The sequence below is a fragment of the Martes martes genome (assembly GCF_963455335.1).
Source record: "Martes martes genome assembly, chromosome: 14".
NCBI classification, from domain to species: domain Eukaryota; kingdom Metazoa; phylum Chordata; class Mammalia; order Carnivora; family Mustelidae; genus Martes; species Martes martes.
The window spans coordinates 53,150,984-53,167,491 of NC_137902.1; the positions used below are offsets into that span (position 1 = coordinate 53,150,984).

General features: G+C 38.7%; 1 protein-coding gene across 2 annotated transcripts in view; it reads left to right on the plus strand.

Annotated features, from left to right (window-relative positions):
* Positions 1 to 6,527: 6,527 nt before the first annotated feature.
* Positions 6,528 to 16,508, plus strand: part of P4HA1 (prolyl 4-hydroxylase subunit alpha 1) — an 81,120-nt gene continuing 71,139 nt past the window's right edge. For both annotated transcript variants that reach the window (XM_080822554.1, XM_080822552.1), the window contains exon 1: positions 6,528 to 6,675. The gene's annotated coding sequence lies outside the window, so the exon portion shown is untranslated. The remainder of the gene's footprint in view (positions 6,676 to 16,508) is intronic.

The following is a 16,508-nucleotide window of genomic DNA, read 5'->3' on the forward strand; positions in this document are numbered from 1 at the left end:
TAAATTTTTTAAAATCTTAAAAAAAAAAAAAGAGGAAGATGGAGAAGAGCAGACCTTTCTGTTTGGGAAAAGTCTTAGAAATATTTGGTGAACGGTACTAATGAATACTATGGGGAGGTAGTCTTGTCTTGCCAACCAGCAGTAGAAAGACATGTGCAGTTAATGTGTGGCTGACTTAAGTTTAGCAGAATTAAATCTAAAGAAGCCACAGATTAATTTTAAAGTAGAATCACAAGTAGATAGAAGTTTCATTTTTATATAAGATTTCATTATAATATGGAAATCTGCTTAATATTGACAAACTGACTATTAATTGGCAGAATAAGTTTGAAACCAGTGATGACCCCTGTCATTTCAAATCTAATAAGATTCAAAATCAAACTCTTTGACCGCTCTGCAAATTTAGCTCACTTTCCTAGCTTCTTTATTTTGGTTGTTGATACCATTTTTCTGGCCAGCTTTCCAAACTAGAGACCATGGCACTTTTTTGGTGTAACTAATACCAGCTTGAGGGGCCAATATGAGGTCCTATGCCTTTTCCTATTAAAATTAAAGATCTTAGGGATGCCTGGGTGGCTCAGTTGGTTAAGCAGCTGCCTTCAGCTCAGGTCATGATCCCAGCGTCCTGGGATCAAGTCCCACATCGGGCTCCTTGCTCAGCAGGGAGCCTTTAAAAAAAAGAAAAAAAAATTAAAGATCTTAATGCTTCTGTCCTGCTTATTGAGAGGTCTTTCTTCCTCTCTAGAGTTCTCTTCCTCAGATAATTCCCATGCAAGAATGCTTATCCTATGTAAGGGGTCAGTCCTAATTACTACATTCACTTCTAGGGCAGAACACAGGAAATTTACTCAGACCCTCGGGAAATGTCACTGTCTTCAGATATTGTTTCAGTCATAGTCATATAAGTGATGAGTATATTAGTTTCCTATTGCTTCTAAGATAAGTTATCACCAACTTGATGGCTTAAGCAGTGCAGATTTATTATCTTACAGTTCTGTAAGTCAGAAGTTTGCCATGGGTCTCACTGGGTTAAAATCAAAAGTATTGGCAGGGCTGTGTCCCTTTCTGAATTGTTCTAGGGAACAATCCATTTATTTGCCTTTTCCAGTTTTTAGAGACCTCCCACGTTTCTTGGCTCCTAGTCCCCTCTCTCCATCTTCAAATCAGCAACGTAGCAAATATGTCACTTTGCTTCCATCCTCACAGCTCTTTCTCTGATCACAGCTGGGAAAAGTTTTCAGCTGTAAAGAATCATTGAACTAAATTGGGCCCACCTGGATAACTAAGACTAATTTCTCCATCTAAAGGTCCTTAATTATATATGCAAAGTTCTTTTGTCAGGTAAAATAACATATTCACAGGTGCAGGGGAGTAGGATGTGGACATCTTTGAGGGGCCATTATTTTGTCTGCCACAGTGAGCATCCCCATTGAGGCCACATGACCTAGATGGTCTGGCCACCCCACTGCAACCACTTTCCTCAATGCCGCAGTGATAGGATGTTAGTAACTGGAATGGTTTCCAGTTTCAGCTGCATTCATCTCTTGACTGTTGTGGTCCTACTCATGATTAAACAAAAAGTCCCTATTGCTTCTAGTCCCAAGGCTCATCCCCATGCCCAGTGACATGAGGAACTCATATTTTTACACTGAATTTTCTTTTGTGACAGGTAACTAACATGATATTGCCTCATTATTTAAAAATACTTCAGTGCCTTCCTGTTGTACTTGTTACAGTACCAAACAGGTCCTGCCTAATTTAGCCTCTGCATACTGATCATCCTGGTTTCTCCCTTGCTTATGGAACTACAAATACACCAGGTTTCTTTTAGCTTCTTAAATGCATCAAGCTTTCTCCTGTCATATGCTCCTCACACATGCTATTCTCTCTCTTTAGAATGCTCTTGTTCACACACTTCATTTGGCCAACTCAGGTCCCAGTTTATATGTCACGTCTTCAGCAACACTTTCCCTGTATTACCTATCTAAATTATGTCCCTACTGTTATTCTTTTCCATAGCACCTTATTTTCTTTTATTATAATTTTTATTCATTTAGTGTATTTTTGGTTTCCTTCAAAGGACTCCCAAGTTATATGACAGCAGGAATCATATATCATGCCATCCAATAAGATTATAAACTCTTTAAGAGACTAATTAAAGTTTGATCTTCCACAGCCCAACAGGCAGTGTCTTGGACACCGTTGGTAGGTGTTTCATAAATATTTATTCAATGAATCTTGGACTGCTAATCTAGACTTCACTTTCTTTCTCTTCTAATTTACATAGCGTAATATTCTAAAACATTGCTTCCATCATCTTAATCCCCTGGTGAAAAATTTACCCACTCTTACCTGTTTTATCCAATTCAACTTTATTATTTCTCCTCTCAAGTAAAGCGTGTAGTATTTTATAATCCTCACAATTCAGTACTTATCTACTCTTTAAATGATTTCTAATTGTTTCATATGTATGACTGCAATTTGATTAAAAACTGCCTTCAATAAGTCTACATTTTCTATTTTGGCTTCCCCTTTTCTTGGAAGTAACCATCATTCAAAATGTGGAATAAAAAGCTGATTTATTATTTTCTATGTGTAGAAGCACTACACTTGTTTGGTCCAGTCTCTCTGCTGGTCTTATATGGTATTTTGTGAAAGGTAGAGTTCAGGGATTGACTGACTTTCAAAGATGGGAGTGGGTTGAGTTGACATCAGCTATGAAAGCCCAATTATTCTGGTGCAGAGACTGTTTACAATGGGCTGATTTTCAGAGATGTGTTCACAAGAGTAAGGCTGTTGCTCTTTGGCTAACTTTAAAAAATGGGAAGTTGTCACTGACTGGCTGGTTTTTTAGAGACTTGTTCAGAAGATTGAGTTACCTCCATTGATCTATTAATTCAGTTTAAATTACTTCTGTTCATTAGTTGTTACCATAGCTATATAATAATATTTTCCTAAAAATATGGGACTTTTGATACTTTGTTCAAGAAATATTTAATTGGGGGCACCTGGGTGGCTCAGTGGGTTGAAGCCTCTGCCTTCGGCTTGGGTCGTGACCCAGGGTCCTGGGATCGAGCCCCGCATCGGGCTCTCTGCTCAGCGGGGAGCCTGCTTCCTCCTCTCTCTGCCTGCTTCTCTGCCTACTTGTGATCTCTCTCTCTGTGTCAAATAAATAAATAAAATCTTAAAAAAAAAAGAAATATTTAATTGATGAACATATTCAACTTTTTTCAGATGCAAGCAGAGATTGGAGGTTTATAGTATGGCTAGAGAAGTTCTGTTCTAATGTTTGGTCTTTCAAAGGGGAACTGTATCATTCTTTTTCTGTTCTCCAAGGTATCTCTCATTTTCATTCTAACCAAGCAGGGATGATCAGGTTGAATAGTCATATATGTTGTCCTTTTTGGGCAACCAAACCATATTGATAGGGACAAGTTAGACATTATTTTCAACTTCACAACTCATTGCTGATAACATCATGTAAATTTTTAGGATTGTCGTTACACTTGGAAGAATCTCAAATTAGAGTGTTTGATATGTGACTTAAAAGAGTTCAGGGCATATCAGTTTTCTTTAAACTGATAATATTCTAACTAGTAGTTATGGATATCCTTATTCAATTCTAACAGAAAAGAACTTCCTTTCACTAGCTACGCATTAAACCTTTCATTAAAATTTTATACTTTCGGGGGCACCTGGATGGCTCAGTTGGTAGATCATGAGACTCTTGATCCCAGGGTTGGGAGTCCACGTTGAGTGTAGAGATTAATTAATTAATTAATTATTTTTTACACATCCAATAAGTAGAGGGATATCCCACAGATTAGTTTCAGGCTCCCTAACTTTCACCTCTTTGTCTGCTCCACTATACATATATTTTTGATGATAGAACATAGGACACATTCAAATAGCTATAAAACGTCTGCCCTGCACCTTTGTTTTACAGTGATGGGTGGGTTGACACAATGGGTGGTAGGAGTATTCTTGGATGCCATTCCTACACTGGGACAGCTGGCAATATTGTAACTATGCAGAGAAGTGACTGTGAGTTACAAAAATATATCCCACTAAACTAAAACCAAATGTATTCTAACTCAACTTCCCTCAGCTAAATTTAAAAAATGCCTGCGAGCCACTCCTACATTGCTAGACAAGGGGAAGTGTGACAGAAGAGAAATCAGTGAGGAACCAATTTGCAGTCTAAAGATTGCAGTTAAAATTTTTGTGAACTGTGTGAATATACTGCTAAGGCCTCTTCCAGGGTCTTGGAAAAAGCTAGTGCAAATGAAGTTCCCTGAAGCTGAAGCCTTCTTAGCTTTGCATTAAATTTGCTTTGGGGTCTGGGGCCATTTTATCTATAGGGTGGATTGTCAATTTTTAGTCAGCTCATATAGGGCCAGTGGATATGTTGATTACAGTTCCATTCGAGGTGAAGATTTGCCTCTTGTGTCAAAGGGCTTTAGGTCATTTGTTTAGACTAGAAGTTCTCAAATTCTTTGGTCTCATGACCATTTCACTCCTAAAAAGTATTGAGGACTCCAAAAAGCTTTTATGTGGCTCATATCTATCAATATTAATGGTATTAGGTGTTGAAACAAATATATAAAATATTTATTAATTCATTTAAAAACAAAAACAGTGAATCTATTACATGTTACCAAACATTTTTAATAAAATAGAACTATTATTATTTTTTAACAATTCCTATTTTTTCTTTTATGTTTTGTGTCTGGTTTATTTTTAATTTTTAATTTTTTGAAGATTTTATTCATTTATTTCAGAGAGAGAGAGAAAGAGACAGCAAGAGAGGGAACACAAGCAGTGGAGTGGGAGTGGGAGAAGTAGGCTCCCCACTGAGCAAGGAGCCTGCCACCAAGACAGATCCCAGGACCAGATCCCAGGATCCTGGGATCATGACCTGAGCCCAAGGCAGATGCTCAACGACTGAGCCACACAGGTGGCCCGAAACAGAATTATTATTTCGTTTCGTTTTTTTTTTTTTTAATATTTTATTTATTTATTTGACAGAGATCACAAGTAGGCAGAGAGGCAGGCAGGGAGAGAGGGGGGCGGGGAAGCAGGCTCCCCGCTGAGCAGAGAGCCTGATTGGGGCTTGATCCCAGGACCCTGGGATCATGACCTGAGCCGAAGGCAGAGGCTTAACCCACTGAGCCATCCAGGCGCCCCAGAACTATTATTTCAAAGCAAAAAGCATTTAGTGAGAAGAGTGGCACTATTTTACGTTTCTGAGAATCTCATGCTCGCTTTCGGCAGCACATATATGTTTCTGAGAATCTCTATAATGTCTGGCTTAACAGAATTCTCACATCTGCTTCTGCATTCAATCTGTGATATCTGCAATATCACCAAACATGTAATCTCTGCAAAAAGCCCAGTCTCAGTAGGATGTAATTTTGATCTTGTGGACCTCCCACTACACTTTGACAACCGCTGAGTTAGACATCATTGTATCTATTTTCTGCATGCCTAGGGCTTCCAAGTACCCGCTCCTGCTATTTCTGTATCTATATAATCAACTCCACCTCCTAGGTAAGAGTCAAATGTTAATTATTGCTATGCTTTTTGGCATACATGGAAAACTTTAGAAACAACTTTAATGAATCACAAGTCTTAGAGAAGTCATTCTTCCCTTTTACTGACAAGGGTAAAAGGATCTCCTTCATTGTCTGCTCCTTGATGGCAAGGCTTTGTTCTTTAGGAATACAATGGCCGAGGCAAACGTTATACTAAGACCAAACACAACATTGGGTGTCTTATATGGTGTAACAACAGCATCTAATATTTACCAAGTCCTTTCTGCGTGCTAGGCAGGTACTAAGTGCTTCACATACATTATCTCATTTAATTCTCCCAGTATTCCTATGAGGCACCTACCACCATTCCCATTTTACAGGGGAGGAAACTGAAATAGAGAGCTTAATGCCCTGCGTTTTACAGGGCTGAGCCAGGAACTAAATTTAAAAAATCTGTCTCCGGAGTGCGTATTCTTTATTTACTCATAAAGTATAAAGATGGCATAGTGAGATTCGTATAAAGTAACAGTAGAGGTGAAAAAGGCAGGTTTTTAAAGCAACGGGCCACGACAGCAGATACACCACGGATGCACTGTATTATTTTCCACCCGAGGCTTCTTTCATTCTCTAGGCTCCCATGTTCCTCTTCTCAAATTTAAGTTATTCCATTGCAGGTGGTTTCGACGCCCAGGCCTGAGGCTGATGTTGAAATTAACGCGTTTAAACAACCTGATGAAAAGGACCGAGGCAACAAGTACCGAAGGCGACGACGGCGTGGCGAGCACCCTGCGCAGGCGCATCGGATGCCGAGCCTCCTGCCCGCCCCCTCCCCGCTCCGCCTAAGACTCTGGGGCCCGAGGGGAGTACGGGTGTGGGCCGCGGGTGCCGACCGGAGGGAGGCGCGGGCTGGGCGCCTGCGCAGTTGCCGGGGCGCTGGTGTGATCGAGCTCACGTAGCGAGGGCTGCAGTCGCCTCCTCCCTAGAGCTGCCGTCGCAGCCTAGAGGTTATAAAAGGGCTAACTGGCTCCCTCTACTGCCCAGTCGCGCCGCCCGCGGGCTGAGGGAAGGGAGCAGGTATCCGGCCCCAGAGCAGGCTACAGGGGACTGAAGAACGCGCCGTCCCTGCCGCCCCACTTCCCAGGTGAGAGGCTCCCCCGACTCTGGAGACTGTGGCTCGGGCCCTGGGACCGCTGTGGCCCTTCTCGGGCAGCTGTGGCGGTCCGCTCCCTGCCCGCTCTGTTGGGATGGCTTGGGGGCGGAGGGTTCTCCGGCTCACCACAGCAACCTGAATACCTTCTTTTCTGGAGACTCGGCCCCGCGCCCCCTGGCTGCCCCAGAGGTCCTTCTGCCCTTCTCCGTGCTCCCCTTCTCCCGCCTCGTTGCCGGGTCGGCGCCCCCGACCGTTGGGGCTGCGGCAGCTTCTGTCCCCGCCCTGGGGACCAGGACTTTCTTGAATATTCCTTCCTTCCCGGGGAGGGTTCACCCTGTTGATTTTTCCGAGCTGCTCTCATACCTGGTCCTCTACAAAAGCTGGGGGGAACGCGAGGGCGGGGCGTGGGTTTTTGGCCTCCGCGGCGGCAGATGGTTAGCATGTGGCGGAGTGGAGAGCGGATTTTAAAGCTTAGGGTAGGAGGCGAGGCTCTCGAGGCATTTCTGCCCTACCGAAAAGACGTCGGGTCCGGGAAGCGGACCTAGTCAGGGAAGTTCGGGCTCGACTCATCTGTTGCGCGCGGGGTGTTGCCGGAGCGCTAGACGCTGCCCGGGGCGCTGAGTTTCGGGCTGCTGGGTTGAGGAAGGCGGCTGTCAGATCACCCAGCCACGGGGGAAGCTACTCTTCCTTCCCTCATCTTCCACGAATTTTTTTTTAAAGGCACATGAGCTTCCCCCGCCATCCCCCTTCTCTCTCAGCAGAGAGTGTGCTGCTTTTTAGAAGTCCACATCAGTTAAAACGAGTGTTGTGGTTGTGTGAGAACTTTGAGTTGGATTTCACGAAAGCCTCCCAGATGTATGTTTTAAGGGGGAGGGAGGGTGGTACCATTTCTATTTCTAGGAGACTGTTTCTCCTAAATAATCGGATGTATTAAGTGGAGTTTAGTTTTCAGACACTTAGATGCCTTCCGGGGAGTGAAGACTCTGGGAATTTTGCACTGTTTGCTTTAAGAAAGGGATGAAGAAGCTGCGAGCTCTCCGTTTAGGAATTGATCTGAAAGGCCACAGAGACTTGCCAATTTCAACTTAACTGTTTCTGGTTTCTCGGAGAGCTCAGGCTCTTAGACTTTGCCTTGGAATGCCCTCCGAAGGGATGAAACAGCCACTACGTGAGTGGGGGAGGGGAAAAGACGTGGCAGCAGTGTTCTTTCATCAGGTTTTTGCTCCTTTTTAAAAAAGAGTTTCTGGGAAGAAACTTATTTCCCCTTTTAGGTTTAGATGGGTGAATAGCTTTATGAATGAGGCTAGTCTTTTCCTGTGATAAATCAGATGAAATAGTAGGAACATTGCGATTGAATTTATGAAACATTTTAGAGGGATTTTTCTGATTGAGTTTCTATGGAGAAAATGGATACCTTAGGCAGGAAATATTCAAGAAGCTGAAAGTGAACAACTTATAATGTGTTGCCTTCATTTGAAATTTAAATAGGCATTGCGTGTGTTTTTTCTTTAATTTTGACTTTTAGCCTGTGAATAAAATTTCAGAATCTTAAATAAGAACCTCACATTTTACCTTTTTCTTTCTGTGGGAAGCATAGGTTTTATCATTTACCTTTAAAAGCCATGTCAGTTTTGATTTTGAAACATTATGCCTTGAGTCCTGCCAGTATTTTAGAAAGCTGATGGCAAATGCTTCTTGTAGATTTAACTTAGACTAACTAGGAAAAGGACCACTTTGTCTCTTTTTTAGATAGATAATGCTGTTTCCTTTGGTATCTTAATATGAGTTTTATTTTGAAGTACTTAAAACCAGGACTTAGATAAGTGGACAATTACATTGGTCGTTTTGTACCTTGGTAACTAAGGTAGTAAACAGATAAATATATACAACCTTTAATCACTGTAGAAAAATTTAGACAGTGTAAAAGACTTTTGAAAAAAGAAAGCTTCATACCACCTAGGTGTTCCAGGTTGTTGCAGGTGAACCTTGGCTTTCTGATGAGATGTTAACCTTTTCTTTCTTTCTTTCTTTTTTAAGATTTTATTTATTTATTTGACAGAGAGATCACAAGGAGGCAGAGAGGCAGGCAGAGGGGGCGGGGCGAGGGCGGGGGGGGGGGGGGGAGAGCAGGCTCCCAGCTGAGCGGAGAGCCCAATGGGGGGCTCAATCCCAGGACCCTGGGATCATGACCTGAGCGGAAGGCAGAGGCTTTAACCCACTGAGCCACCCAGGCTCCCAGAGATGTTAACCTTTTCTAATGCGGCAAAGTAGGTTGTATACTGACAAGCAGTATCTCTCATAAGGCTATTAAGTTCCAATTCCTTTTATTCCAGGGATGCAGCAGGAGTTATTCCAGGGACCCAGTGGTAAAGCTGTGAGCCTTCATTTCTATGGAAGGAATGCATTCTTTTATTTAGCAATTAATTATCAACTAGGATATAATTATTGCTCTTAGATTTGAGAAGTATACCCTATGAGATACATAGTAGCAGTTCTCAACTTATTTTGAGGTCATGAAATCTGTTGGGAATCTGATAGAAGATATGGATCCTGGATCAGAAAATAGAGCTGTATAGATGACAGTAATAAAGTTTTGATCAAACGGTTTTAGCAAAAGTTGACAGGTTGGTGGGAGAATTGTTGATTGCTAAATTGTCTAGGCAATCATACATGATATTGCTTCCCCCCTTCCCCTCCCTGAATATGTTTTAATGTCTTTGGTTTTACTCTGAAAGTAGAAAATGCTTGAATGTAAACAAAAATAAATTGCATAGGCCATTGGCATACAGTGAGTTCTTGCGTCTTAAAACTAAATCATAATGGTGTATTTGTATCTACAGTATTTGAATATGCAAGCCAAATAAAGTGTGTATGCATATTTGTGAAAATATTTAACGCTTCATTTATGTTCCTACCCATTCTATTTATTTGTACACATTGACGCTGTCTTCTCATTGGTCTTCCTCTAGCCAAATATTGTGCCTTAATAAAAACTAGAAGTTCAAAAGACTTCATTAAAATTACTCCAACAATTTTTGAACTTGATACAATGAGAAACATTCCTTTTCCTGGTGTTGCTTTGGATGATCATTATGACTATTAGTATATCTGGTTGGACGTTGGCAAAAATACAGTGTAACAGTCATGCTTCTTACATAGTGTCATCTGTGAATGCATACTATCTTAGACCTTTTCCTCTTCCTGCTTAGTGTTTCATATAAATATGTCCATGTTTTGGTGGTTAACACATTTTCCATTTAAAAAGTAATATTGTAATAAGTTAATGTACTCAGCCTTTCTTTCTTGTTAAGCATTTGAGCTTTTTCTTCTGTGATACTTAGTGCAAAGAGAAGGCTGTAATTTAGTGGTTTCTTTTATCCACCTGTATAGCTACAGTAAACCAGTAAACTTCAACCAGTTTTCTTTCTGTTTCTTTCTTTCTTTCTTTCTTTCTTTCTTTTTTTTGGGTGGGTGGGGGGGAACACATGACAATAAACCTTTTGTCAGTAATTTTTCCTTCCCCCTGAATTTTCTAGGAGCATTAGACTGGGCTCTAGAAAGATTTTTTTAATCTACCTGATAACAACTAAAGCACTTTATATTTTTAAAGTGTTGTTTCATATATTATGTAATTTGATCCTTAAAATACTTCTGTGAGGTAGTTTTATATCATCCTTATTTTTCAAATGAAGAAACTGAGGCTCAAAGAAGTCAAGTAATTTGCCCAAGAATATAGTAACTTTCAGAACTAGGACTTGGACCCAGATTGTCTGTTTTCTGATTCACATTTTAGTACTTCATTCTTGATAAGTGATCAGACTGAGTCTGAGGAAGTGGAATGGAAAAAAAATTAATAGCATATTACCAAAGTATTATAAGTGTTTTCAACATCCAGGGTTGAAATAAAGTAGGGTCCCCGGTTAGTATAACTAACTTAATCACTCCACTTAATTTCATTTTAAAAACATAATGTGTCTAGTAGACTGTGGGAGAATCAAAAGAGTAATAAGAAATGTTCTGTACGATAAATGAAACATGGAAGTTACATGCCTTGCAAGCATGTTACTAACATTTTACTTGCTGTTAAATCTGAATAAGGGCTGAATGGAAACCCATATCTTCATTGATATCTTCTGCAACCATGAATTCATCTCTCCTTATTCTAGTATATATGACTTTATTTCATATATCTTTTCCTGAACTTGACAACTTTGGATCTGGCATTAGGAAAAAGCGGGAATTGAAGACTAGAATGAGAAGAGGGAGACTAGGGTTAAGAAAAATGGAATTTGTCCCAAAATCTATATAAATTCCTGGGCAGGGAGCTGCCCAGTGTCCATTAGGGGATATGAGGTGCCCAAATAAAACATTTTTGGTATGTGAATATCCAACTAGACTATCCTTGCTCTGTTGAGTTGCCTTTTATACTTTTCCAAAACCAAACAGACTATTTTCTGTGTCTAGATTCTCTATTTTGTTCCACTGATATACATGTTTCATTGAAAATTCTGCTTTTGGAATATTTTGCCATCACCTCATATTCCTTACTCAAGCTTAAAAACTCTACAGTGTAAAAATCTAAGTTTTATGTTTCTCTTGTATCCTTAGGGTGTTGAAGACAGTAAAGTTGTCTTATCAGAACTTCCTATGTAAATAAAAAATAGATGAAATTTGTTTTGGAGCAAAAGGAGTTGATGGTAGTTTTGTGTCAGCTAGTAGAGCTGGGGAGTTATACATTTGGATTTTCTCAGTCTGTCCATGATTTGAATTTGTCTCTTCACTTCAGTACTACTTTGACTTTGTTTTTTTTTTTTTCTTTCCAGTTTACTTGTTTACTTATAGAAATAGAAATGTTCTACTAAGTGTTTATTAAAGAAAATGCAGAAGTTGAGTGAAGATAATTGTGATCTGACCTCTCAGTTGTTAACTTTTTTTTTGAGTTCTTTTAGTTACTATATAAAGTTTTAAAGTGTGTGTGTTTATACAAAATCTTTAAACTTAGAAATAGACTTTAAAACTTCTCACATATATATTTACCACTCTCCAAATTAGAAAACAAACCTAGTTTTAAGAGTTTGAATATCTAATTGCTGCTTTTTATATTACTGCTGGGTTTTTAATGCCCTAACCAATATTAATTGACATTTATGTTATTAGATACACGGTTTCATTACAATAACAACTAGTTTATACAGCCAAGAGAAATTACTGCAAGGTCTTTCTTAAAATGAGAAATACATAGACAATGTTAATATTTGGAAATACTAGCATTGATAAGCAACAGATCATATATAATTTAGTGGTTACTTCTTTTCCCTTTTCCCTTCCACTTCCTTTGTCCACTTCCTTCTCCTACTCAGATTTTTAAATTACAAAAGTCTGCATCTGTCTGCTAGAAGACTAGGCTGCTTGCTTGTTCCTTCCTTCCCACCATTCTCCAAGTCTTTTCTTTTTCCATGTCCCTTGGGACACCTTTGGCAACAAATCCATGTATTCTTAAGTTCTTGCCCCACATCCAAAAGTAATGTTTCTTAAGTGTCTTATGTGTGCAAGTATCCTCCTAGGCACTTCCATCTAAATTACTGGTTGTTGTTTTTTTATTATTTGCTGGTAGTCAAATTTGACCTAATATTTTGATACCTTTTTTGCTTATTCAGCTTTTTGTTAAGGGATCACCAAATAAAGGTGGGCATTATTGATGAATCTTACTAATTTGGGGGCTTTTACTATAACTTCTGATAAATTTTTTATATTTATATTTTATATTTATATTTTATATTTTTATATTCTGTATCCTGGGCATAAGAATCCTGGCCTTTCCCCCCACATTAGGAAATGTATGCATTTCTTTCCTTTTTTTTTTTTTTTTTTTTAAAGATTTTATTTATTTACTTGACAGATCACAAGCAGGCAGAGAGGCAGGCAGAGAGAGGGAAGCAGGCTCTCTGCCGAGTAGAGAGCCCGATGCGGGGCTGGATCCCAGGACCCTGAGATCATGACCCGAGCCGAAGGCAGAGGCTCAACCTGCTGAGCCACCCAGGCACCCTGGAAATGTATGCATTTCCAACTAAAGTGTTTGAAATAGTTGAGAGGTATATTATACAGTTTAAAATACATAGTTTAAGAGTCAGTGAAGAATAGCACCATTTCTTTCTCAAACCTTCTCCATCAGCCTACATTTATTTGTAAAATGTTTTTGGTTTAGGGGAACTTGACTTTTCTAATTGAAACAAACTTTAAACATTGAGTTTAAGTTCACATTTTTTTAAACTGATAAAACTTTTTATTTCACTTTTGAATTTTTACATTTTTCATGATTACTCCATGTAAAGTGGAAACTAGAACTGTTTAAGAGACATACACAAATCTAGACATCAATTAACTGGGGATTTTCTTTTTTTGCTGTGCTGTTTTCACAACCACAGGTGTGCTTGCTAGGCAATATAACCATCACAGAAGTAAAGGTGAGGCAGAATACTGGTAAAGAAAAACAAAGCAAATTTAAGTTCAATTTTAAATCCAAATTCCAGTTTAAATCTTTTTAAAAAATGGATTAAAATATTGATTCTAAACTCTATCTCTGGTATAGAAGTGGCACTTACTGGATTTCTAACCATTAAGCCAAAAAATTACCTTGTTATTTATTTTTCCTATAAAAATATTAATTGCAGGGTTAGACAAACAATTAGGACTCTGGGTTAAACAGAAACCCAACTCACACTAAAACACAGTGGAATTTATGTAAGTATTGTGGGGACAGGGGGTTGTCTTAACAATTGAGGTCAGGAATGTGATTGGACTTTAAGAATATCAGGAGCATCAGAATGTTTTCTTCTGTCTTTTGTCTATCTTCCTCTCTGTATATTTGCTTCACTTTTATTCTTTGCAGATAAACTTCATTTACTCTTTGACCTATATGTCAAAACTTGGTCCATTACTTCTCCTGAGCTTTATATAATTCAGGCATTCAAAGAGTGCCTGTGCTTTTTTCCTCAATTTTATTTTCAAAATTTCCAGGAAAGAACTTCAGTCACTTGGTGAGGGAAGATGTATCACACTGTATTAGATGACTGATGAAACCATGAGGATGAATTAAAGGTAGATTGGGGCAGTTTCAGAAGAGAGAGTAGTGGTGGTAGAGGCACCGTATAGGCAAAGTAAGTGTGTGTTTTGAAATGATATTATATTCAGGTTCTTTCTGACAAGGAAAACTTTGAGTTTTGCAAGAATATCCAAAAAACAGACTATATAGTACTTCAGTTAAGCCTAATATCTTGATTTAGAGCTTCTTTCCAACTAAATTTCAAAATGCTGTTTAGTTGGAATTATACCAGCGACTGGGTTCACTTCTCAAGTACAGAAAGCTGTGGGAAAGCTAGCATGATTCCTGATTTTTTGTTAGAAAAGTTGGTTGTAGCCATTAGAGCACTTGCCTGTCAGATTGTATGTATTCAAGATGTGGCTTACTCTCTTTGGGAGCATAAGTATGACTGGAATTCATGGTGTTAAGTTAAAACAAATGGCAATTTGCCAGAGGGATTATAGGAGAGAACTGTAATATAACTATTCTATTAGTAAGTACTCTTAGTTGTCTTAGAAAATCCATCCTACTTATATGGGAGAGACATGCCAAGTCTTGGTATACACCATATTGTTGTAGCCTGAATTAGAAGCCTGGATTTGTGTTGGTCTTTTGCATTCATTATAAAAACTGTTTAAAAAAAAAAAAAAGTCCAACACAGATGTCAGGAAGACCAATAGTCGATTGTTAGATTTGTATGAGGTTAAGTAAATTTAAGCTGGAGCCCTCTGAAAGAAGATTTGGAACAGCTGTGGAAGGTGTGGAGCGACTGGTAGGAGGAGACCTGTGGAAAGTTTTTAGTGTCAGAGAAAGTTTAGGTTAGAATATCAAGCATTCTTTAGTTGACCTTATTAATTTTTAATGACTTATCTGGAAAAGATCAAGTTTTTAAAATGTTGAAATTTTTTTCTTGGAAGATAAATGTTAGACTGAAAGGCTAATATAATTATTTGCCAGATACCCTGTTCCTGGTAATTCATTAAGTAACTTGTACATGTACTTCAATGAATCCTGATAACTCAAAGTTGTAAATATTTACAATGTAGTAGAACTGTTTTAAATCTGTTCCCAGGTTTGATTGACCTGTGAGTGTGTGGGATTGGACTTTTTTCTGGGAGAAGGACTGTAGGATAGTTTTGGATAAATATTATACTGTGCAATTTATTTTTATTCGGGCTTACCTGAGAATATGTTTTCCAGAAAGATTTCTTCATACTTTTTTTCTTTATAGTTTCTAAAATACAATACTCATGCATATTAAACACGTGTAATGTATATGTATGTTATAAAAATTAGATAATAAGCACTCATGAACCTACCATCTAACCAAGAACTAAAATATTATCAGTAATGTATCCGTAGTGTTTCCATAGTAAATTTGATGCTAGTATAAATTTATCTTTGTCTTTGACTCTCCTTTGACTTTTTTTTTTTTTTTTTTTTTTGAGTCCGGTCTTTTCAGGAAGCTGAGATTCACCTTCCTTCCATCCTCTTTAACCCATTTACATTCTATTTCCAGCTTGTTGGAGGATTTAGAACAGGAGACATTTGTATCTTACTATTTAAAAAGGATTTTTTGTTGGTGTTTGTTTTTTTTTTTTTTTTTTTTTTTTTTTTAAGTAACCTCTACACCCATCGTGGAGCACAAACTTACAGCTCTGAGACCAAGAATCTCATATTCTACCTACTGAGCCAGCCAGGCGCCCCTGTATCTTACTATTTTTGATAAAACTCCGGTGTCTTTTAGGATGCTTGATTTTTAGATGCTTATAATGATTTGCTTTGCAAGCTGCTAACTGATCGAAGATGGAAATAAATGGAAGTGAGACATCAGAAGTAAGGAAACCATTGTTTTAAAAACCTGTGATTGATAAAGATATGCTTGCTTATTAACAACTATCTAGTATTAAAAGAGATTGGAGGAGGGGTGCCCGAGTGGCTCAGATGGTTGAGGATCTGACTCTTGATCTCAGTTCAGGTCTTGATCTCACAGTCTTGAGTTCGAGCCCCCTGTTGGGATCCATGTTGGGAATGGAGCCTACTTTAAAAAAAAAAGATTAGAGAACTATTCACTAGAATAATTGACATTGAATTATATTTTTCAAAAAATAAATTGAAGTAAAATTTTACTCTTTTAAAGGTAGAAAGCACCTTTTGTGTGATTTTAACGGATGTTTGTATCTGGTTTTTCAAAGTGTAATCCCCAGACCAGCAGTATCACCATCACCTAAGAACTTATGTACAGTATCTACATGTCTCAGACCTTTAGGTGATTCTGATAGGACTAAAGTTTGAGAACCACTGCTATATAAGGCTGTATTCGTTTGTTGGGCGTAGTAGTTTGGAGTAATGCTGTGTGGGTGTGAACTTTATATTGCAAATGATAGAAATCCAGCTTTTTGTAGTTTAAAATTCCTTAAAAAGGGAATTTAGAGGCTCCCTTTACTGGGTTGGGAGCCAAAGATTATTTGGGTAGCTCACAGATTAAAAGCAATAATTGGAAGAATCAGGACTATGGACCTTGGAAATGTCTCTGGGTGACTTTGTTCTGTTTATAGATTGGGCTCCTATGTGTCCTTGACAAGTGGGAAACTAGTCACAGGCAGCTCCAAATTCATATCCGATGAGCTGAGCCACTCCAGGAGGAGCTCTTTTGTACCATTTCACAAACCCACCCCTCAAATGTTATGTCATTGAATGGCTTAGGCCACATCATATGTCTGTCTGTAAGAGGAAGGATAAT